The sequence below is a fragment of the Sciurus carolinensis genome, chromosome 2, assembly GCF_902686445.1.
Source record: "Sciurus carolinensis chromosome 2, mSciCar1.2, whole genome shotgun sequence".
NCBI lineage: Eukaryota > Metazoa > Chordata > Mammalia > Rodentia > Sciuridae > Sciurus > Sciurus carolinensis.
In genome coordinates, this window is record NC_062214.1 from 186,298,382 (window position 1) to 186,321,147 (window position 22,766).

The following is a 22,766-nucleotide window of genomic DNA, read 5'->3' on the forward strand; positions in this document are numbered from 1 at the left end:
TGGAACTCCAAGCCGTTCCCACCCCTCTGTGCAAACTCTTGGGTACTCTTAAAAATTACTGCTCACTTCTGTCTTTTCCCCTCCCTCCTCCATGTCCAAAGCAGAACCTGTCTATATATGAATCACATGATTGTAATGTATTCATTTAAGAAGCCAGATTGTGCTGGGCACAGGGGTGAACACCTATAATCCCAGTGGCTTGGGAGGCTGAGGTGGGAGGATCACAAGTTCAAGACCAGCCTCAGCAAATTAGTGAGGCCCTAAGCAACTTAGCAAGGCTCTGCCTCTAAATAAAATATTAAAAAGGCTGGGGATATAAGTTGGTGGTTAAGCACCCTTGGGGGGGAAAAAAAAAGAAGTACCAGCAGCTAGATTGTGACTCCTCGGAGGACAACTGTCCTATTAGCCTAAAGGCCTCAGTGTCTGGCATGGAATGAGTATTCAACAGATGTTTGCTGGGGGGAAAAAAAAAAATTAACCCTATGCAGCATACAGAACTGGTATCAGATTCCTCATTCTGTAGCTAAGAACACTGCGTTCAGAAAGGTAAAATCACTTGTGAGGGTCACAAAGCCAGTAAATGACCCATGATGCTCTTAAAGCCCACCTCCTATTTCTTGCTGTCTCCTGACTTTTGCCATCTACAGAAAATAAAAGGAAAACTGAGGAAACGATACAAGCAATACTTTTCAAGTTTGGTGGATGTTTCTGAGCCTCTATGCACTGCCTTCCTTTCAGAGTGGACATGGAGAAGGATAGTCCTGCAATTCACTCGTATCAGTGCATCTAGTTTAACTTGAAGCCTGGGCAGCCAAGCGCTAAATTAACATTAGTCTCTGCAAAGGTGCTGGGGCTCTGAACAGGGGACATGATGCTTGCATAACTTTGAAGAACAGATTTACACACCCCTTTGTCTCCCATATAAATGGACTCAAGAGCTGCAGTAGTGCATAAATGATCTTTTCTTTCCACTGTCTAAGAGTTGAATGCAGCCGTTTTCAGCTTCTTGCCGGTGATCACTGCACTAAAAATAGCTTTGATGCTGTCACATGCAAACCTTGAGCAGAACCTGAAAGCAGATCCCTTTTTAGTTCTGAGCTGGTTCAACTTTAAAAGAGAGGCAGCTGTTAACATACTCCAGCGTGCTTACATGACGCTGAAATAGTTTTGTGCCTCGTAGTAAAACATACACACACACACACACACACACACACACACACACACACCCTGAAAAGGGACAGCTCAGGGTTTGTTGCCTCTGACACATCTGTGTTGACACCTCTGCCTGCTGAGCTGGAGCCCTGGGAAAGGAGGTTTGGCAGAGACGATCCAAAATGTCCAGCTTTAAGGAGAAACTCACCATGGCTGCGGCTTTAGTGAAGACAAGAAAGACGCTTCCTGAGATTCAAAATGAGCAGTTGGGCTACTCAGGATGTCTTCTGAACACTGGGCCCCCAAACAGAGAGAGCAAGGGCTCAGGAACCAGGGGAAACCCAGGCTTTCAACAGGCGCCTCCTTCTGGACCTCCTGCGAGACATGGCTTAGCATCGGTGTCGCATGGACCTTCTGCATAGACCAGGGGTCAAGTGAAAGGACACACCAAGGAGCCTGATGTTCTACGTGACCCCTGACAGACAGCGTCCTTCAGAAACAGGTAACCCAGAGAGAATGCTGAGCATGACCCAGGGACAAGCCTGGGACACTGCAGTTTCTTAAAAGAAAGGAAGAAACAACACACCAATAAGTAAATGGTGCTTTTTTTCTTCTTAATTCTACGTGTCCAAAGGATGAGTCATATCACATTTGTTTATGAAATAAGAATTTGTTCTATGAAGTTGTGTCCTGGAAAATTTGAGCTGAGCCTCGCTGAGCTGGAGAGGGAGGGCGACAAGCCCTGCCTGTGGCAGGACTTCCCCTGGACTGGATGTCACTGCATTTACTCACTCGGAGCCACTAAGAGATGGGAACTGAGGTCACCAATGGTCAGTGGGTGACTCCCACTTGGGATGTTTATGCTAGAGGTTCACATACATGTTACAACCCATAATTTAACAAAAACCTAGAATTCTTTGTAGGAGATGGGGAGAAAACACACCTTTATTCCATCACTGTCCCTCCCCAGGAGCTCCAGTGTGTCAGCTAAGGACATGTAACTTAAGTACAGGAGCGAGCTGGTCCCTTACGGACACTATAAATTTGGCTGACACATGGAAGTTACATTAGTATACTTAAGTTATAGATATTTGAACAACAGAACAGACTTTATATACTGCTGTATCTTTAACACTCATTTTTTGTTAACAAGACAAAAGAATTTACAGTTACTGCCAACAGCTTGCTGGCAGCTAACACCAGGATGAGCCGTTGCCTGGCAACAGTCAAGCATGAGCTGTTGCCTGGCAACAGTCAAGCCCGCTTCCTCCCAAATCAGGAAGAGCCACTGCTAAATCTAGACTAATTACAAAATGGGACAAATATTTTAAAGCTTTATGTTGACTAAGAATTGGAGGGGAGAGAATCCTGACAAGAATGATTCCTATTGAACAGATCTAACTAAATACAATGCGTACTTGTCTTTAGTTCATGGCCACAGTTTATGTAGAACAACTTAGGAAACCTGGATGTTTCTGCAACTTTTCTAATTTCCCTAAATATTATTCTAAACCCAGCCATGTATTTGCATTCTGCGGAAGCATGTCTTTTGCCTACTCCTCTAAGAATAAGGATGAGACACAGCACCTGAGGAGTCCTCTTGTAAAATATATACCGTCATCCCTAGGTCTCAACTGGAGGATGGGCCCCTGGACTCCTCAAAGACACCAAAAGCCATGGATGCTGAAGTCCCTTAGATGAAATGGCATATGTATATGTAGTATCTGCATATCACAAACACATGTCCCCCCAGATGCTTTAAATTATCTCTAAATTAGGAATAATACCCAATACAATGTAAATGCTTTGTAATTAGTTGCTACAGTGTATTGTTTAAGGACTAATGACAAGAAAAAGAAGATTACGCATGTCCAATACAGATGCAGGGTTTTTTTTCCCAAAATATTTTCAGATTGGGGATTGCCTGAGTCCAAGGTCGGAGAGCCCCAGGTATGAGGGCTGACTGCGTTTGCTAGGAACTTATGGGGACTCCACCAGCACTTGCACAGCACTGGGTAGACACACAGCTCAGCAGCTTTACTGTCAGCGTGTTATTTGTCTGCATTCTGGATTCCCTCTACTTCAAGACTGCTCAGAATTCTCTGTGTGGAGAAGGAATCCAGAATCCTTTCAGAGTCCCTGAGGCCAGCCAGCCTGCCATCAGAGTTATGTGGCCCCTGGCAAGGTCCTCTACAACCAAAGCCCTGAAGTTTAAAGACCCTGCTTCATCTCCAGGAGGGGACCTGGTCTGGCTCCCTTTCCTATACAAACTGTAGGGGACTCTTCCCCAGAAGGAACACTCAGCATAACAGAGAAGGAACCAGAACAGGGGTTGGCAAACTAGAAGTCAAGCAGTACCACCTAAAAGCTAAGAATGGCTTTTATTTTTTTAAATGATTGGGGTGGGGGGATCAAACAAAGAATATTTCATGACATATGAAAATTATATGAAATTCAAATTTTGGTACCTGTAAGTAAAATTGTATTGGGATATAACATACCCATTTGTTTATTTACATGTTCATTTTGGGCTGAATATTTTACTATTTGACCCTTTACAAAAAAGTCTGCAGGCGCCTAAAGTAGAATAAAATCTTAGTTCTTGAACAAGAAATTGATTTTGGATGAACTTTAACCAGGACCAAAACAAAGCAAATAAGCCACTGTCTTGACTCTGGGTTGCTCTCTGTATTATTCAGTGACTGCACTACCAGAATGTCCAGAAAACAGTCTCCATGGAATGCTAATTTCATTACTATTAAATCTAATAATCATGACTTGGAATCCTTCTGATTTCGGCTAACGCAATCTTCCCTCCACCTCTGCACACACAAATTCAAAATGTTTTTCTTAGATTGTGTCTCCTCTATGTTGTTATGAATGGAACAATCTGAGGGGCTCATCAGACTATCCATGTAAATCTACACCATCTTATAAACTGAGACAATTTTGATTACTCAAAACAAACATGCATACTGTTTTCAGGGCTGAGAGAAATATGGAATCAATTATGTTTTATGTGTAAAGAAGCCCGCCCACTAGATCAGGCCGGATGGCCCGTGAACTCTGCAAGAAAAGTGCTGATACAGATGAATGCTTGGACAGGGGCTCACTGAACTCCCAACCAACCAGGCCTGTTTGCTTTTCTGCCCTGTCCCCTGGGTTCTCCACTTACAAGACAGCATAACTTGTGGTTTACTGGCAGCCTCTACTTCTGCTTATTCTGGAGACATGTTCTGCAACATGACAACGAGAGATTCTGCATGACCGTGGTGAAGGTGGCCACCCTTTGGTTACCAAACAAAGCTTCAATAAAGGGTCACTTATAAGTAAATTCTAAAGCAATCTCCATGAAGCAAACCTATGCATGGGCCAGGTGTAAGTAACTTTTGGACATCTGGCACCATTGTAAGAAAGAGAAGGAACATCTTCAGGTCTGTCAATATGACAGGAGCACTTGCAGAAGAAGAGTGTGAGAACAATAAGCATCCAAATGAAAATAATGGCATCTATCCCCCGATCATGCAGGACAGAGTTAGCTCTCCTAAACGAGCTCGAATCTTCTGGAATCAGCTCGGGATGCCCCAGGTTGCTGTTCGCTGCAGATGACCCTGCTTGCTTTGACAATTCTGGGTCAGAGTCTCCTCTGAAAAGAATCGAAGTATCTTCAGGCTGCAAGTGGGGAAGGTGCTGTACCATCAGAGGTACCTGGTGACCACACTCGTCTTCCGTGCTCAGGGAAAGGTCCCCCTCCACACACAAGCTGAGGCGCAGAGCCACACCTTCGACCACCATCGAGGGCCACAGCTGACTGGGAAGGGGGAGACTGTGACCCATGAGAAGGCCACCGGGGACACCAGTGAGGCCTATTTGGCCTGGCTCAAAAAGAGAAGCCATTCAGGATTTTCAAGACCTCATTCTGTAAGTGACTCTGAGGAAGAAGTGGAAGCAAGAGCCACTAAGAAGCGACAGCTGGGGCCGGAGCGGATTTAATGAGCCATGGATGTGCTGAAGAAGTAGTAAGGAAGCTGGAAGCAGAGTCCCCGCAGAGGCACGTGGAGCCACCGGCAGAGGAAGCCGCAGGGGACTGAGGAGCCAGCGTCTGAAAGCCCTGGAAGCAGGCACAGGAGCCTGATGACTTCCTGCTCCAGGCACAGTTCCCCTGAGGCCCAGCCGCACACAGAGCCAGTGAATGGGATTTCCCTGGAGGTGCCACAAACCCTCTTTTCTCCTTCTTGTTGTGGTCCTTTAAAGGCTCCTTAGAGTCAAGAATCCAAAGTACAATACCAGGCTGGAGGGTCTCCCTCCAGGGCCATCCCTTGAGACCATCCCATCTCTTCAGGCCCCTGCTCTGCTGAGTGTGAGGGTGGGCAGGAGGTGCAGCGGCCCTGGATGAAGAGTCCAGGTCTGCTCCTGCATCTCTGGGAGCCCTCAGCCACCTTTACTTAACGCGGCAGCCATGCTGGGCAGGAGCAGAGGACACCTGGCAGCCAGGTCGCTGCTGTTTCCAGTACACAAGTTGCTTTGGATTTGAGAATTGAGAATTATAAAAATGAAACACACGGGAGAGGTGGGATTTCACAGAAAGGTCTGTGCTTTGAGCAAAGAAAAGGAAATTTAAAATTTTATGAACTGGGTACATAGCCAACTATTTTCAGCCCAACCAAACCAGAGGCTGGGAAGGATAAGCAAGTTAGCGGGGAGCGGCGGGGCAGTCTGTGGACAGCTTCCGCTATCTGGGTGTACAGGTTCACCCCTCCACAGTGGTGCTGGGAAGCCATGTTCAGGTTCAATACTAAAACGGCAGGTGTGAACCTCACCTTATACATGAAGAGCCTCCAGTGGTAATGGAAACCCGACCCAGCTTGATCAAGAGTCCCTGAGGGCCTTGGCTCTGCTGGGTTCTCCAGATAGTCCACAGCCACAAACTGACCCAAAAGCAGAATGAACAAGTTCTCAAGTCACTAGAATCTGGGCCAGCCCAGTTCTGTAAAAACACCTTCCCATCCATGCCCAGCACCATGAACTAGTCTCAACATGAAAATAAATAAATAAAACATCAATGAATCCCAACTCACCCACGTGGGTGCAAGAGCACTTATTGATGTTCCCGGCCCAGCTGGCATTCACTCCCCTCTGCAGACACCCCAACACTTCACAGCCAGAGCAGCAACGCGCCCAGAACCAGGGAGATGGAAGCAACCCCGTGTCCCTTAACAGACGCACAGATAAACAAGTTGTGGTATGTACACACGAAGGCGCATCAGCCTTAAAAGGGAAGGAAATGCTGACACATGCTACAACATGGAAGGACCTCAGGGTAGCAAGCAAAACAAGCCAGTCATGAAAGGACAAGTACTGCGTGATTCGACTTGTATGGGACACCTAGTGCTGTCGAGAATAAAAGGCAGAAGTAGAAAAGGGGCTGCGAGAGGCTCCAGAGAGGGGTGTCCATTTTTCAAAATAGAAAGTTCTGGAGACTGACAGCACAACATCATAAACATACTATTAACACTCCTGAACTGTACACTTGGGAATGGTTAAGATGGCAAAGTTTATGACACAACTAAGAACAGGGAGAAAATTCTTTCTAAAAAAGAGACTTTCCTAAACTGCTAACGACATGGCATTAAGGGTAATTTTACTGAGTCCTTCGTGCTTTCTTATTGCCTGACCGCTCTACACGAGTGTATGTTAACTTAATGATCAAAAAATATAATAAAGTCATTTTAATTCTGGAGAAATACAAAACAAAAGAATACTCTTCCACACTAGGCCAGTAATCTAAATAACTTAGGGTTTTGGGTTTGGGGTGGCTCATCTGTATTTGTTTTTAATAATGTATGAATTTAAATCTGGTTACTTGTTTTGTCTGTTTCCTTTTATTTCTTACCTCAGTCCCACAAAAAGAATAGTCATTGTTCTTTGACCAATTAAAATGTCCAGGTTAATTCCATAAAAATTACCAAGATGCTTTAAAATAAATCCCCTCCCATATTTTCTCAATTTGTTCACCCAATAAGTATTTCTTAAGTGCTTAGTAAGTGCTGGGAACACACAACGTCTTGGGGACACAATGGCAGCCAGGATGAGCTCAGTTCCTGGTTCCCAGGCTTAGACTGTAACTGAGAAGACAAGGCAAGACAGACGGAGGCTGTGGAGCTCGGAGCACAAGTACAGAGACATCCAGGCCCTTGGGTCATCTTCCACACTTGGCGATGCCACTAACTGACCCAGAACCTTTACCATGCTGGCCACAGTGAGGGACCACTACCAACCATGGACAGGTGGATGTGCTCAACATGAGACATTGTCGTTAACTTCAGACAAAATGATTGGAAATTTCATTCTTGTTCAAATTTAATTATTCTTCCCTATTGGCAGCCAATGTTACCACCCCAATAATCATGCTTCAGAACCCTAATCAACACCTTGAATTATTTCCCTAAGTGTACTTGGTGGAAGTTCTTTGATACCCACCAGCCCAACAACTAAAGGGTGGCCAATGTTTCTCTGATGCCCAGAGCCCAGCCTCATTCTGCAGCCAGAAGAACATCCATCCATCCTTCTGACCTCTTCCCTACTCATTCTAAGCTCTACAATCAAACATCTATCTGATGTCAAAGCTGTCTCGTAGCGCATCCCAAGGCAATATTTGGATAAAACAGCACAATTAATTGTAATCCTCAACATTAGCATAACCCCCAAAGGATACACAACTTAAAATAAGATTACGACTTAGATGAAACTAGGTATCATCACCCCTCTGCTTGCCCAAGAGCTCAAAATCAGCCAGCAGCAAACCCAGCTAAAGAATCTAGGTGTCCAGTCTCCCTGGCCGTGTCTGTCTCTCCACTTCCCCAAACCCTCCTCCATTGCTCTGATGTCCTCAGAATGTTGTCCACAGCCCTGTCAGAGAATGGAAAAATAGATGGATGCCAGAACTGCTGGCTATCTGAGAAGTGCTCAAGAACAGAGAGAAGACACAGCCCAGCTTGGGGCAGGCTGAGAACACCGTGGGGAATCTAAGATGTCACCCTGTGAGAACTCTGCATGGGCTACATTTGATGCCAGCTCAGAGTTCCTCTCCCAGCATCAACATCGGATTTGTGCTGATCCAGCCACATTCTCCCGGCGGTCCGTCAATCTGGGAGCCGGATGGGAAGCAGCACTAACGGGGCCCACATGAACAGTGAGCACAGGGGTGCTAACCCACTGACTGCCTCTCAGTCTGAAGAACGGTGAGGAGAACCCACCATGCAGCCCTGCTTTGGTTCCTCCCAAGACAAACCCCTGGCTGGAAACCCCTAAGCCGTGGTCACAGCCCTCATGCTTTCCTGTATCCTCACCCTCCTGTGGTCCCACCGACAGTCTGGCTGGGCCTCAAGGCTTCCAGTAGCCTGGTACACTAGCAAATATGGCACACAGCAGAAACCAGAATCGTGCTTGCACAGGGAGGCTTGCTTAATCTTGTTACTGGAAATTCTTCTTCCACCCCATGAATAGCTTCTTGAAGGAGGTGCAATCCCGTGGAGAGAGGTCCCAGATGTCTCTCTCCAGCTGTCCCAGCAGATGACCAAATATGCAAGTGAGTCCACCCATCACCCTAAGGAATAGCAACATGCCATTCAAGCTGAGCCTACGCCAAGTGTGTGTATGTGCAAACACACACAGAACGGGGAGCGGATGAAGGGGATTCTTTTAAAGGCATTTGTTATGCAGCAGAAGCTAACTGACACAAGGTTCCATATGACGGAACCTGCCCAACAAACCAAAATCCCAAGGTTGCAATGTGGCTTCAAGATGTAGCTTGATATGGTGACTTTGGTGGGTATCTATCTATCTAATATAAAAAGGTAAAGTACTAAAAGCCATCTCAATAACGCTTTATATAAAGAGGCCTCTAGGAGTTCCTGGGAAGGGTCCTTGGACAAAATTGTCCTCACATGGCAAAGGGCACAGCTGCCTTCCATTCAACAGCAGTCCACTCAAGCCAACCCTTCCTACCAACTAAGTGATACAAGACTTGGTAATCACCCCCCCCCCACGCACTCACACTTCCTCAGATACGCCGGAGGAGGAAAGGGCCCTGGAGTCAGGGCTAGAGCTGACACATAATTCCCTCTCTCCAAGCGTTCCCTGCACCTCAGAGGGCTGCGGGGAAATCAAGATGTCCTGGAGAGAGCTGTTCAGAAGTCATTATACAGTGATTGTTCTCCAGGAAGAGCCCACTTGGAGCTAAGTAGCTCAAAACGTCAGCAGGGAGAAAGGCAAGTTTCAGCACAGGGAGAGTCTGAGGGTCCGCTGGGCAGACTTCCCTCTCATGGTTGTTTCTCAGCAGCACACGGAATCCTGACACTTCCCTACCTCTCTGGGAGCTGAGATGGCGCCAGGCCTGGGCTTGGGAACTTCTCTGCTTTGCCTCCTCGGGGAAGCTGTTCACTTCTCGTCTGCCTCCTCTCGCACGTCACCCAGACCACTCCCTCCTCTGAACCCTTAGACAGTGAGCCACTAGTTAACCCACGTGCCTCTTAAACTGCTAGTTCATCCATTAGGTGCCCTATATTCCCCCAACTAGCCAGTAGGATTCTGGAGTGTATGGATCATATTTAACCAACCTCCCTTTCTCCTTTTCTCATTCATTTATTCTTTCAAGAGCCAGAACCAGGTACAATGCCACGCAGCAGCTGACAACCCAGAGAGGAATGTGCCAACGGATAATTATAAAACACACTTTCGGTTAAAAGTTAGTTATTCAGCACATTTTATGGGCCAGGCACTGGTCTAAGGATTTTAAATAGTCAGTCATTGGTTGCTTGCACCAACCCTATGAGGAAGGCACTACTGCTATGGCTGAGAACAGACCAGGACACTGAGGCACCGAGAGGTAATGTAACGCGCCTGTGCACAACAGCAGGTGAGTGGAGCTGCACAGGCCCTGCTAGTGACTCAGCCCAGGTCTGGAGCTAGATGACCGGAAACGGGCTGGGATGGAGAACAGAGGCAGAAAAGCCAGACAGGGAGGCCACTGCTACACACCCAGAGGAGACCTTGGGAGAACTACGAAGGGGATGATGACAAAAGATAGAGGAAATCTTAATTCAAGGGACACTTCTAAGAGAAAATGGGCAGGATTTGGTGCAATCCCTATGACTCAGGTCTGTGATTTTGGGTACCGGGTTGCAGGAGAGACCTGCTGAGACAGCCAGATTCAGGAGGCAGATGGGCCTGGAAGGTGTGCCAGGGGCTGACAATTCACCCCCAGTTTCCATGACCCGCTAGGGGGACTCATGGGACTCAACACAGTGAGTCACGGTCCCCATTAAACTCGGCAGAAGGATGCAAAGCTCAACTAGTAAAGGGAAGAGGCTCATGGGGCAAAGCCCAGAGCAACTGAGGAGTGTGCCAGCTTCAGAGTCCTCTCCTGGAGCCATGTGGGGGTGGGTGACAGCTCACGTGAGATGCTCCCCATCAGGGAAGCACATCGGAGACTTGGTGCCCAAGATGCCTACCTGAGGCTACACCCAAATCCCAGCCGGCCTCCACCAACCAGCTGTTCACACACAGTGGGGGCACAGGGACGTTCACAGTTCCAGTAATGGGGGGACCCTTCCAAAGTCCAGCTTGCAGACATCGGCAGCCAAGGGTCAACCCTGCAGGCAAAACTTTGTTAGGAGGGCCGTCTCAGGCCTGCTATGCTACTCTTTCTGCAGAGAAGGACAAGGTGTGATGTTTGGTACAGGCGACGCCATACGTCCCATACAGGAGTGCTCCAATTTCACACCCCATGGCAGTTCCTGAGTGATATTTGGATAATGAAGCTGAGCTCAACCCTTCTCTCATTTCTGGACAGAAAGTCAAAAATCAACAGCAAACACAAATGACCAGGCAGGGTCACGAGGTTCTGAGGTCACTGCCACACCCCTTGCAGTCCAGGAAGGGTGTGAGTTCCAAGACGACAGGCTGTGTTTCATTACTCAGGGAGGTCAACGTGAGGCCTGCTGCACAATCACCCACCATTACAACTTCAATCAGCTGAAATTCAAATAGCCACCATCTCCAAATTAAAAAAAAAAGAAGAAGAAGACAAACCATTTTGGGGGCAGTCAATAAAGGGAGGTCAGAGAGTACTTCATTGTTAAGAGAAAGGGACAAGTCAGGAGCTCAGATCGGGCATATAGTCAGAATGATTGCTTCACTTCCCTCAACAACCTAAGACAAACCACAGGGCAGAATCCAGTGTCCTCCTGCACCTCCAGGATTCACTCAGCAGGAAACAGACCCAGAGATTCAGAAGGAATTTTGAATAAAGGAAGCTCCATCAAAAGGTTTGGCGGGGCTGGGTTTGTGGCTCAGCGGTGAAGTGCTTGTCCAGAATGTGAGAGGCACTGGCTTCCATCCTCAGCACCACATATAAATAAAGAAAAGGTTCATCACAACTAAAATTAAAAATTTTTTAAAAAGGGGCTTGGCGGTGAGTTTTGTAACCGGGGTACCCTATTGCCCAAACTCTGTGCTAACCCAAACTTCTGAAGTATGAAGCCTCTCTGAAAGGGTTTTCCTCAGGATCACCCACAAATTGGTCCCTCGCTGTGTCAAAGACACCTGGGATTCTTCATGGTGAGCTTGAAACCAGCCCGCAGAGCGCTCCTGCACACCTCCGTGGGCTGCCTAATCCCCAGGAATTACCAGCAGCTAGACAAAGCCCTCTCGAGGCTGCTGATGGCACCCAGGGGGACTGGAGCTGCTCTAACACAGGCAAAGAGCCCCTTCCTATCAATAAAACCTCCAGAGAGACACAGCAGGAGGCTGGCAGCGGAAGTGGGCGCTAACTGAGAATTAGGGTTAAGAGGCACCCAGTTGGAGCCAAACAAAATCTACCTCCAGGAAGCATGAGAAGTGGACCAGACCCTGGGGCATTAAGAGAACTGTCAGGGGGGCTGAGGAACTGCCATACGACACAGCCGATGGCGATGGCACCGCAGGATTTCATGAGTGGCTTTCTGTGGGAGCAGCTGGGGTGAAGGGGAAAGGACCTTTCTCCTCAGAGTGCAAAACGAAGGCACCAAACTCTGGACACATTGCCTTCCATGCTCTAGACTTTAATCTGAAGGCACACTGACCAAGAAGATGTTCTTTAAAGGGACACTCCTGAGTCCTCTCAATAGAGACCCCAGGAGCTTTCTCACTTTTTTCCCTGTCTGCCTTTCATCTTCTTTCCTTCCTTCCTTTTTTTTTCTTTCTTTTTAAATAAGAAGCCAAACAAATACAACTAGAGATCAACTTATTTTTAAGGATCTGAAAGGCCCCAGGACATTGGTCTACACTCCAGTCCCTCAACCAGCGAATGTCTCACTGCCTCGTTTGGAGAAAAAAAAAAAGAAAAAAGAAAATCAGTAAATGATTTCCTGAACAAAAAGCAAGGCTCTCTTAGGTCCTATAATCTCATTTCCAATCCTTGGGCCCCCTCCCTACTCTTCTGGCCCTGATACTACAATCCTCCTCGGGTGCTCTGAGGTCTAATGGGGCTGGCCTCGCCTCTCCTCTCACTCCCTGGCATTGTCCGCTGCTGGGAGGGGGCAGCGTGCCAGGGTTCAGGGCCCATAATGGCTCCGTTCTTACAGGGCAACTGTTAATAATTAGCAGGAAGCACTTTGCCTTTAAATCTCACAGCTTGAACAGTGAGGTCTTGTGGTGCCAAAGAAACACTTGGTTCCACACAAGCAGGACCTACTTCCGACCGTTCCGTGTGGCTCTGCCCCAGCACCACGGCTTCACGCCTCCATCAGTCCCGAGTCCGTGGCACCTACTCTGCCCCGTGGGCCACGCCTGAGTCTGGGGTGGGAGGGAGAACGGCAGAGGGCCATGGCCCAGGACAGGGGAAGCGGAGGCAGGTGTGGTCACAGTGGTGCAGAGGGAAGGGAGAGAGGCGGAACCAAGTGGTGGCACCACCCAGAAGGGACGGGTGCTGGGTAAGGGCGAGAGGGGAGAGGCAGGGTGGTCTGGAGCCTCAAACCCAGCAAACTCAGGGGCAGGCAGATGCTTCACGGCACCCCGGCACTCTCTGAGGCCAGTGGGTGTTGGCTCATTCATTCATTCAGAACTGATCACCTGGTGGCACATGGGCGGGCACCTTTCTTGACACTCACACGGCCAAGACAGGGTCCACGAAGGGTACAGCAGTGAACAACCAAGTCCCGTGTGCAAGGAATTTAGTTACATTAGGTAACCATACAACAGGCACGTGGGGGGAAAAGCTCAGGAGAAAAACGGAGAAGGACACACAGCGAGAGAATGAGGGGGGTGGACTTCCTTGGGATGAAGGTGTCCTTGAGAAGATGACATCTGAGCAGGGGCCTGAAGAAGGCGCAGACTACAGCAACGAAGTAATTGGTGAGCTTTGGATCTGCAATGTCCCCCCAAATCTCATGTGCTGACGGTTTGGTCCATAGGAGGGGCCTGTGGGAGGGGACTGGAGACAGAGGGCTCTGACCTCAGGAACGGATCGATCTACTGAGGGACTCACAGCTTAACAGGCTGTTGGGGGGAGGTGGGGCTTGGTTGGAGGAAGAAGGTCAAGGTCACTGGGGACATGCCCTTGAAGAGTGTATTTTGTCCCTGGCCCTGTCCTTCCCCTGTGCCCCACCCCCCTGTTTCCTGAGTGCCATGAGGTACCAAATGGCTTTACTCCACCATTCCCTCTGTGTCAATGCTCTGCTTCACCTCAGGCCCAGAAACTCTGAAACCATGAAACAAAATAAACCTTTCCTCCTTTTAAGTTGTTTATCTCAGGTGTTTTGTAATAGTGATGGAAAGCTGACTAACACAGCACAGCAGATATCAGAGACAGAGCAAAGGCAGCTGAGGGTGAAGGTGAAGTGTACTTGAACCAAACTACCTGGGTTCAAGTTCTGGCTCCATCCTTTACTAGCACTATCACTGAATCTGTTTTAGAGACACTATAGGGGCCTAGAATGCTGGCATGATGACTTTGTGAATCAGTTTCCTCACAGTGCCCTTGAAAACTTCCCAGACGCAGCTTAATAGGATTTGCAACCTACCAGAGTCACCATAAAAACAACTACTGGAACTGAGCCATCATCTCATAATATCTGTGAGCCATTCAAGAATGAGAAGTTGCCATTAAAATCATGAAACCCACAGCCACCCTCCCTTCCTTTCCCAACATCAACAATAAATCCGCAGGCAGCATCCCTATTAACCAAAGGGATTTGCTGTTGAATACCGAAGGAATCTGCAGAGTTTTCTCTTGTTGATTTCAATTCGTTATATTAGCACCATTACAGAATAGAAATTATTAATACTTTCAGGAAGGTAGGAGGACATTCTCTAGTTTCACTTCAAGAGAACACGCCTGCTTTTGAAATATTCATCACTAGCCAGAGTGCTGGGAAGTATTAAGAGAACTACAATGTGAACACACTGATTTGACTGAAAACATCTCAAAACGAGTGTATGTGTGTGTTTGTGTGTGTGTGTGCGTGCACGCGCGCATACACCCGTATCATTACACTTTAAGGTAAAATTGGTGGGAAACCCCTGGCTGTAGTGGGATGAATGAGAAGATAAAGGCAGAGTCACCTTTTAGGGAGTGTAGAGATTAAGGAGAAGAGAGAGCATTTAATCCTGAGATAAAAGCTGCACAACTTCTTTTCTTTGATCTCTTTTAACGACAGGGATGCACAGAGACCTATAAGCACGAGTCCTGGAGATCCAGCAGTTTGTGAGATTGGCTGAGAAGACAAAGGAGACTGAAGAACGCTCTGTCCTGTCCAGCGTCAAAACTGCGGGCAAGTGTCTGTGAAGACTGAGTGCAGGCCACGAGGTCACAACTCAGGCACCCAGGAACCACCGGAGATCTTACTGCAAAGCAGATCTGATCCAGGAGGCCTGGGAAGATGCTGAGGTGCGGGACCTCTCCTACCTTCCCAGGAAACAGGCGGCAAGTGCCACAGCTCAGAACTGGGCAGCACTGTCCTATGCAGCAACTGTAAAACTCAAGGAAATTAAAAGTTCAATTTTGCCAGGTGCAGTAGCAAAGCCTAGAATCCCAGCTCTTGGGAAGCTGAGGCAAGAGGATCACAAGTTTGAGGCCAGCATGGGGTTCTTAATGAGACCCTATCTCAAAATAGAAAAAAATAAAGATGGCTTTGGATGTGGCTCAGTGGTAGCGTGTCCCTGGGTTCAATCCCTAGTACAAAAAAAAAAAAAAAACAAAACTTTTTAATGCCTTAGTCACACTGGTCACATGTCAGGGTTTATTAGCCACATGTGACTAGCAGCTATGTACTGGACAGCGGGGATGCAGAGCATCCCCGTCACTGCAGAAAGGTCGTGCACCCAGCACCTGCACACACACACACCACCTGGATCCTTCCTGCACTCAGGTTTATCCTCTCACTCTGCACCATACACATGTGCCCTAAGGGGCCAAAGAACCAAAGCTGCTGGGGCGCTTTCTCCCTCCTTCCAGTTCATGAAAGGCTAAGAGGTAAACAGTTCAGTACAGAGGAGGGTGCATGCACACCCTCTTTATGAAAGGAAACCATCACTAAGTATCAGGACCTGTAAATGGACATGCTTACTGAATTCTCTATATATGATACGCTACCCTCCTCTCCCTGGTGTGGGTACTAATGGCCTGGTATTAGCTATGACAGAGAACACAAGAGGTGATTCACATGCCCCAACATCACAGAGCTAGTGACAGTGGCAGGCGGCTTGTACTAGGTGCGTGTGGCTTCCAAGCTGCGTGAACTGCTCAAAGGGACTGGGCCCAACCCCTGCCCTGCCGAGAAATACATGGCTGCTGCAGCTCTGGCCCAAAGGTATGCTATATCTCCCAACCCTGAAAACGGCCCCATCCAGACGTTAATCTTGGAGACTTATTAGAGGCACAGGCACAGAAAACCTTAAGTCCAGAAAACACCTTTACCAGTGATAAAAAGCAAAACTAGTTATTTATTGCACATATTTTCATTCAACAAATATTTACAGAACTACCACCATATGCTAGGCACTGTCAGGGACCTAAAGATAAATAAAATATTTCAAGGACATTCCTTTTTTACAGGTGCTATCAAAGAAAATAGCCGTTCTAATACAGAAATCTGTATTCATCCTACACCCAATTTCAACTCTCTGGATGGTTAAAAAAAAAAATACATTATGAGGAATGAAGACAACGCATGTGTATTTTTAGTCTCAGAGGTTGCACAGAATTTTCACTTTGCTGCACGAGTCACTCTGAGAAAGTGATCAAACTCCTCTTAGACTCAGAGGCGACCTGAACACTTGTCCATTTCACAACCCACAATCCTCCAGCTGCCCGAGAAGTCACCCAGACTGGGGTGTGCACTCACGGGCATGCTGGACTTCAGTCAAAAGTAATGAATTCTGTGATAGAAAATTGATCTCTCTTGTTCCCAGAATGTAAACTCTGTTGAAAAAGCAAACAAACATGGCTGTAATAATTAATTGAAAAGAAAGGGTCTAATTAAATTTTTATATTAGTGCACATAATGGCCAGAAATAGTAAACACCGCTTTAGGAAGAAAAAAAAAAAGAAAGAAAGAAAAGAAAGAACCAGAGCTGCAAAAAGACTAAAAGCTCTCTGGCTCCGCAGATAACCAGCAACCTCTTATCACTCTTTAGTGCAAACACACAGCTTCATCTCATTTTCTAACACACCGTAAATGGCATGAAGTAGAAGGGTAGAGAACCATGAAATATTTAACCACTTACAATTTGGTCCAACTCAACAACTCTTTATTGAGTGCTTCCCAGTTCCTGACATTGCGATCCATCCACTCCTTCCACCAACATTTACCAGTATCTAATATGCACACACAGATGCACTCAGGCACGCACAGCCTGACCAGGAAGGCCATGGGGTCTTTCCAGGTCATTAAGTGCAATCACTGGCTACAGGAGATGACTACAGTCTCGTAAGAGAAATAGCACCTGTTCACTCAGCACCATAACATGAGGCCGGATATGCCGGGCATCATCCAGGGAGTCCAGGAAGGTTATTCTGATGTACAGTGAGAGATTTTGTAATGGATTCTTGGAGAAGGTGCAATTTACCTACAAAACAAATACTGAAATATTCAGAGGTATGCTAAGTCACCTTGAAAAAAAGAGAAGGATGTTCCAAACATTTCTCTCCATTATTACCAGAAAGGTAACAGTAAACAGCACCTGTGCCCCCACAGAGCCTGTGGAAAGAAGCCCTTGAAGTTCACAGGCTGTCCCAGATAAGGTCCTTCTTATGGGGTTTTAGGGCAAGATGTTCAGTCTTCCAGATACTGGTTTACCCATAAGATGGGGTCTCTCCCTCCCTCTCTCTTTTTGTTACTAAACAATTGAACCCAGGGGTGCTCAACCCCTGAGCCACATCCCTAGGCCTTTTTTTATTTTTTATTTTGTGACAAGGCCTCACTAAGTCGCTGAGGCTGGTCTCGAACTTGTCATTCTCCTGACTCAGCTTCTGTAGTCACCGGGATTACGAGCGTACTCCACCACATCTGGCTGGATGGGGTCTCAAGGCCCTGCTGGCTTCTAATCTCCCTGGAGTGGTCCCAGCCTCTTCACAGACACCTGTGCTCAAGGAAGCCATTTTTAAGATTTACAATAAGTCCTCCTCATAGACACTGATAAATCATGAGGTTGCTCTCAAATATTCTAGACTGCCAGAGTCAGAGGGGACCTTATAAATGATCTAACCCAACCACCTTATTTTATATGCCAAGGAAATGAGACCCATGAAGATGAGGCACCTGGGCTCACTGGGGTTGGCACACAGCTGGCCAGGGACAGTGTCATCATAAAAAGGCCCTGGTTTCAGATGCCCCGCACAGTGTTCCAGAACACACACAGGAATGCCTTCCAAACTGTCACCACTTTGCAGCCCTTCGTACTTGGGAAGAACTGAAAAATAGGTAAGAAGGTTAAACCACAACCTTCTGTACAGGTGACAGAAAAAAAATCTGCAATTACAACAGGTTTGTTTTTCAGCCCATCCTTCTAACTGGAGTGTACGCTTTGATGAGGGGAAGCCAGTCTGGCCCTGTGGCTACCCCAGTCACTCACGTACAGCATGGCTCACTGGAGCTCCAGCAATACTGGATGGGTGGACAGAGAGACACTGCAGCTGGCCCAGCCTGTGAGAAGCCGGGGGTGGGCATTTTTGCTTTTGGAAGGATGGCACTTGGGAATGTATCTGAGGCTCTGGAATACGTCGTTACACCACAAAAAAAGTCTATGATCTCAAATGACTGACAGCGCACACCAGGACAGGATGTGAATTCAAAGGATGACTCTAGTCACTTAATAAGACGGTAGGGCGGGTATCATTCTCCAAGGAGTTAAAAAACTTGCCACATTGTGCAGCCATGTGCCCGGCACAGGCACGGTAAGAGAATGATACCACACAAGTCCTGCTGATACAGGCTTCCGCTGTATCCGCTCATCTGCTCCTGCTCAGATTATAAGTACACGGGATCCCACCAGGACACCCAGAAGCAGCCATGGGAAGAAATAAGACGGGCAGCAGACCTGTTCCATGGCGCAATTCTCCAGTAGAAAGACACACCAGGTCACGTGGCCTAAGACACACCCAGTGCCCATCACAGAACAGGTCTGTTACACAGGTGATGGATTGGTTCTACCACCAATGCTAGGACCTAATTTCCTCCCAATCTATGACAGTTTATACACCTTAAAAGATTGAGTTTTGTACTAAAAAAGTAGGGATAAAAAAACCAAAACAAACAAACAAAACAAAACAAAACAAAACAAAAAACTCCAAGGCCGTTTCCATTATTTTCAGAATAACAACAGACATGCTCCTTGACACATAAAACTCAGAACACAGTAGAGAAGGAACATGGGTTTTGCCAGTGCTTCTCAACTGGGGTGACTCTGTCTCCCAGAGGACATATGACAATGTCTGCAAACATTGTGATCACCACAACTTGGAGGGTGAGCCACCTGGCATCTGTTGGTTCTGAAGACCAGGGATGTTTCTAAATGTCTTACAATGCACAGGGCAGCCCTCCACGAGGAAGAATACCCACAGAGCCAAGGTGAAAAAACACTGGGACAGCCCTAAAACTGACAAGGTTATGCTAGGAGTTTCAAGGTCATGATACACTGACCCAACTCAGGAAGGTTCTAGAAGCCATCCTGCATCACCCCTCGCTCACGGCAAATTTCAGTGTAACATAAAAATCACCTACTTCTGAAGCACCTCCTTAACTCCCAACAAACACAGTTAAATATTTTCACTGGTCAAATTATAGGCACGTTCTCCATGGATCCTTTATTGCAAACGCTGACTCAAGGGCTGCAGCTATTCTGACAGGGTAGGTGGAAGAACAGACCTGTGTGCTCTTATCAGCGCAGGAGCCAGAAGCAAAGGGCACCTGTCCTGTTTGGTGGTAAGAAATCTCCAAAATCCTCGAGCAAAGTCAATGGGCTGCAACTTCTACAGGCAGAAATTTATCTGGAATTCAAAAGATCTTAGCTCCCTCGTTTCAATTCACCCTGATTTACCTGATTCTCAGACCCAAACCTGTGAAGCAGGAGTAGAAAACACAGATGGCATGAATCACTGTAACTGACTTGGGACGTCTTAAGCAGGTCACTTAGGTTGCTATGTGCAGAGACCTGCAGGTCTGGAGAAGAGAGAAGAGGAACGAGAAAAGGCTACTTGTCTGAAGGTTAGGGCTCAAGACCAAGTAACTGATGAAAGGGGTGAAACAGAAAAAACATAAAATATTTTTCGGCTCAGACTTCCCAAAGCAAATTGTTGGTTTACTCAAATGCTGCAGCTGGAAATCAAAGCTATTAGCACCTAAAAGGTCATTTGCTAAGCTTTACTCGCCGCAGAGAGATACGTCACCTGGGAGAGGCTGGTGGCGATCACCCGACAGAGTCTAGGCGAGACCACATGCTGCCCCAGGGATTCCTCCTTTGTTTTTTCTCTTTCCTTCCAGTGCTCTGGACAGAACCAGGGGCACTTTACCACTGACTTAAGTCCCCAAATCTTTTTTATTTTTATTTTGAGACAGGGTCTCACTAAGTTGCCCAGGCCGGCCTTTAACTTTGGATCCTCCTGCCTCAGCCTCTGGATTACAGGTGTGTGCCACTACGCCCAGCACTCCAGGGATTCCTAAAAGCGAGGAGCCTCTCTTGGCCTCAGAATCCTCAGTGCCCCGGTGCCTGGGCTTGGACCTACCCAAGGATAGGACAGCAGGACTGAATGGATGTTAAAAGAGAAAACAAGGTGTGTCCAAAAAAAAAAAAAAATATATATATATATGTATATATAAATATATATAATATGTAAGTATAATATATATCTATATAAAATATAAACATATATATTTATTTATATATATATACACCAAAACTGGGGATGGAACCTGGGCCTTGTACATGCTAGGCAAGAGCTCTGCCTCTGAGCCGCACCCCCAGCCCACACCCATTATACAGTCCAGTTGAGCAGCATTTGGTGCATTCCCACTGTGCAGCAACTTCCACCACTATTTCCAGAACTATTTCATCATTCCAACAGGAGCTCCCCACCCTGCTCCCCTGCAGCCATGGCAGCCTCTCACCTTCCGTCTGAATTGCCTGTCCTAAGAACTCCAGGTCAACAGACTCACTGGACACCCGTCCTTCTGTGCCTCGATTACTGCCCGGCATCCTCGAGGCTCACCCATGCCGTGACCCATGTTACAGGTTCATTCCTTCCTAAGGCTGAATAATATTCCCTTGTACATGTTTTGCTCGTCCACTGACCTGTGGATGGACATCTGGGCTGCTTTCTAAACAGGGTGACTTATGTAATAGTAGAGCGAGGAAGATGACCAGGAAGAGGACGAGGAACAGACTTGGATTCTGTCACTAACTCTCCGCGTGATCATAAGCCCCACATGAGACACAGTGTTTTCACTTGCAAAAGGGAAGTGAATTAGACCAGTGTTCTCAAAAAAAAATTTTTGGCTATCATTGACGGCAAGAAATAGACATTTCATTCTGACTGTGTTCACACAAGCACACACACGCATAACTGAAACTAAGTTTCACAAAACAATTCTTGTCCTCTTATGTGCATTCTGGTATTTTCTATTCCACACTTCAACTTTTTATTTAAAAAAAAAAAAAAAAAAAAAAAAGGGGAAGAAAAAAAAAAGTTTAGTGGCAATCCCTAAATTCTGAGTGGCAACCCACAGGTTCAGACACCCTGATTAAGTCCATTTTTCTCAAACTGGTGTCTCTTAGAACATGCAGATAACTGCCACCTTTTAAAAATGTGTCTATTTAATGGAGTAGAAAACATGTGAATTAAGTTTGGGAATGAAGTTCATTTTATTAATGAATTTCATTCCCAAAACTGTTGACCATGGAAATCTTCACGCAGACTCAAAAGTAAAATCCTGACATCTCCTGGACCCCGTGCACTCCAGGACCCACTCAGGGAACATGAAACTGCATGGTACTTTTCGACTCCGGGATCCTACAAGGAGAACGGTGATTCTATGCATGGTTCTCCTGTTACGCAATACTGAATGGAAAACACCCTGCATAGTAACCATGGCTCACAAAAGAAATGACTTTAAATGCCGGATCCAGTTCTCCAAGGTCAGGAAATGGATATATGAGTTTTTATAATAATATACTTCATTTAAAGAACAATTTTTGGTTTAAAGCAAAATGAAAAGTGCAGAGTCCCCATATGCTCCCTCCCTATACATAGCCTCTCCCACCAGAGACATTCCACACAGTATTTTGGGGGGAGCAGGGATTGAACTCAGGGGCTCTTGACCACTGAGCCACATCCCCAGCTCAGTGTTTTATTTTATTTAGTGATAGGATCTCACTGAATTGCTTAGCGCCTCACTTTTGCTGAGGGTGGCTTTGAACTTACAATCCTCATGTCTCAGCCTCCTGAACCACTGGGATTATAGGCGTGTACCACCATGCCTGGGCCACAGAATTTTTTAAAAAGCTCCTCTTATGACTCTGATACCCCAACCTTTGTCCCCTTTATGCTGATTGAGAAATTTTGCCAAAGCCAACATTTCCAAACAAAAATCAAGTAAAAATGCATTAAAGACTTAAATGAGACTTAAAACTTCTAGAAGAAAGCACAGGGGAAAGCTCCATGACAATGATCCTTGTAATAGCTTTTTTTTTTTTTTTTGGGGGGGGGGGGGATAGGACACCAAAAAGCACAGGCCATAAGAGCAAAAATAAACAAGTATGAAGACATCAAATTAGAAAGTTTCTGCAGAACAAAGGAGGCAATCTATGAAATAAAAGGCAACCTACAGAGCGGAAGAAAATATTTCCAAACCGTATCTCCAATAAGGCATAATTATCTAAAATATAAAGGGAAAGTCTATAATGATAGTTAATAGTAATAATGATAATGATAGAAAATGGGTAAAAGACCTCAATAGATATTTCCCCAAAGAAGACCTACAAATGGTCAACAAATATAGGGAAAGATGTTCCACGTCAATAATCATCAGGGAAATGCAGATCAAATCACAATGAGGGACCATCTCATACTTGTCAGGATG

At 46.5% G+C, this 22,766-nt stretch overlaps 1 protein-coding gene across 5 annotated transcripts in view; it reads right to left on the minus strand.

Moving 5' to 3' along the window:
- Foxn3 (forkhead box N3) overlaps positions 1 to 22,766 on the minus strand; it is a 380,976-nt gene that overhangs the window by 122,407 nt on the left and 235,803 nt on the right. The gene's annotated exons all lie outside the window — the stretch shown is intronic.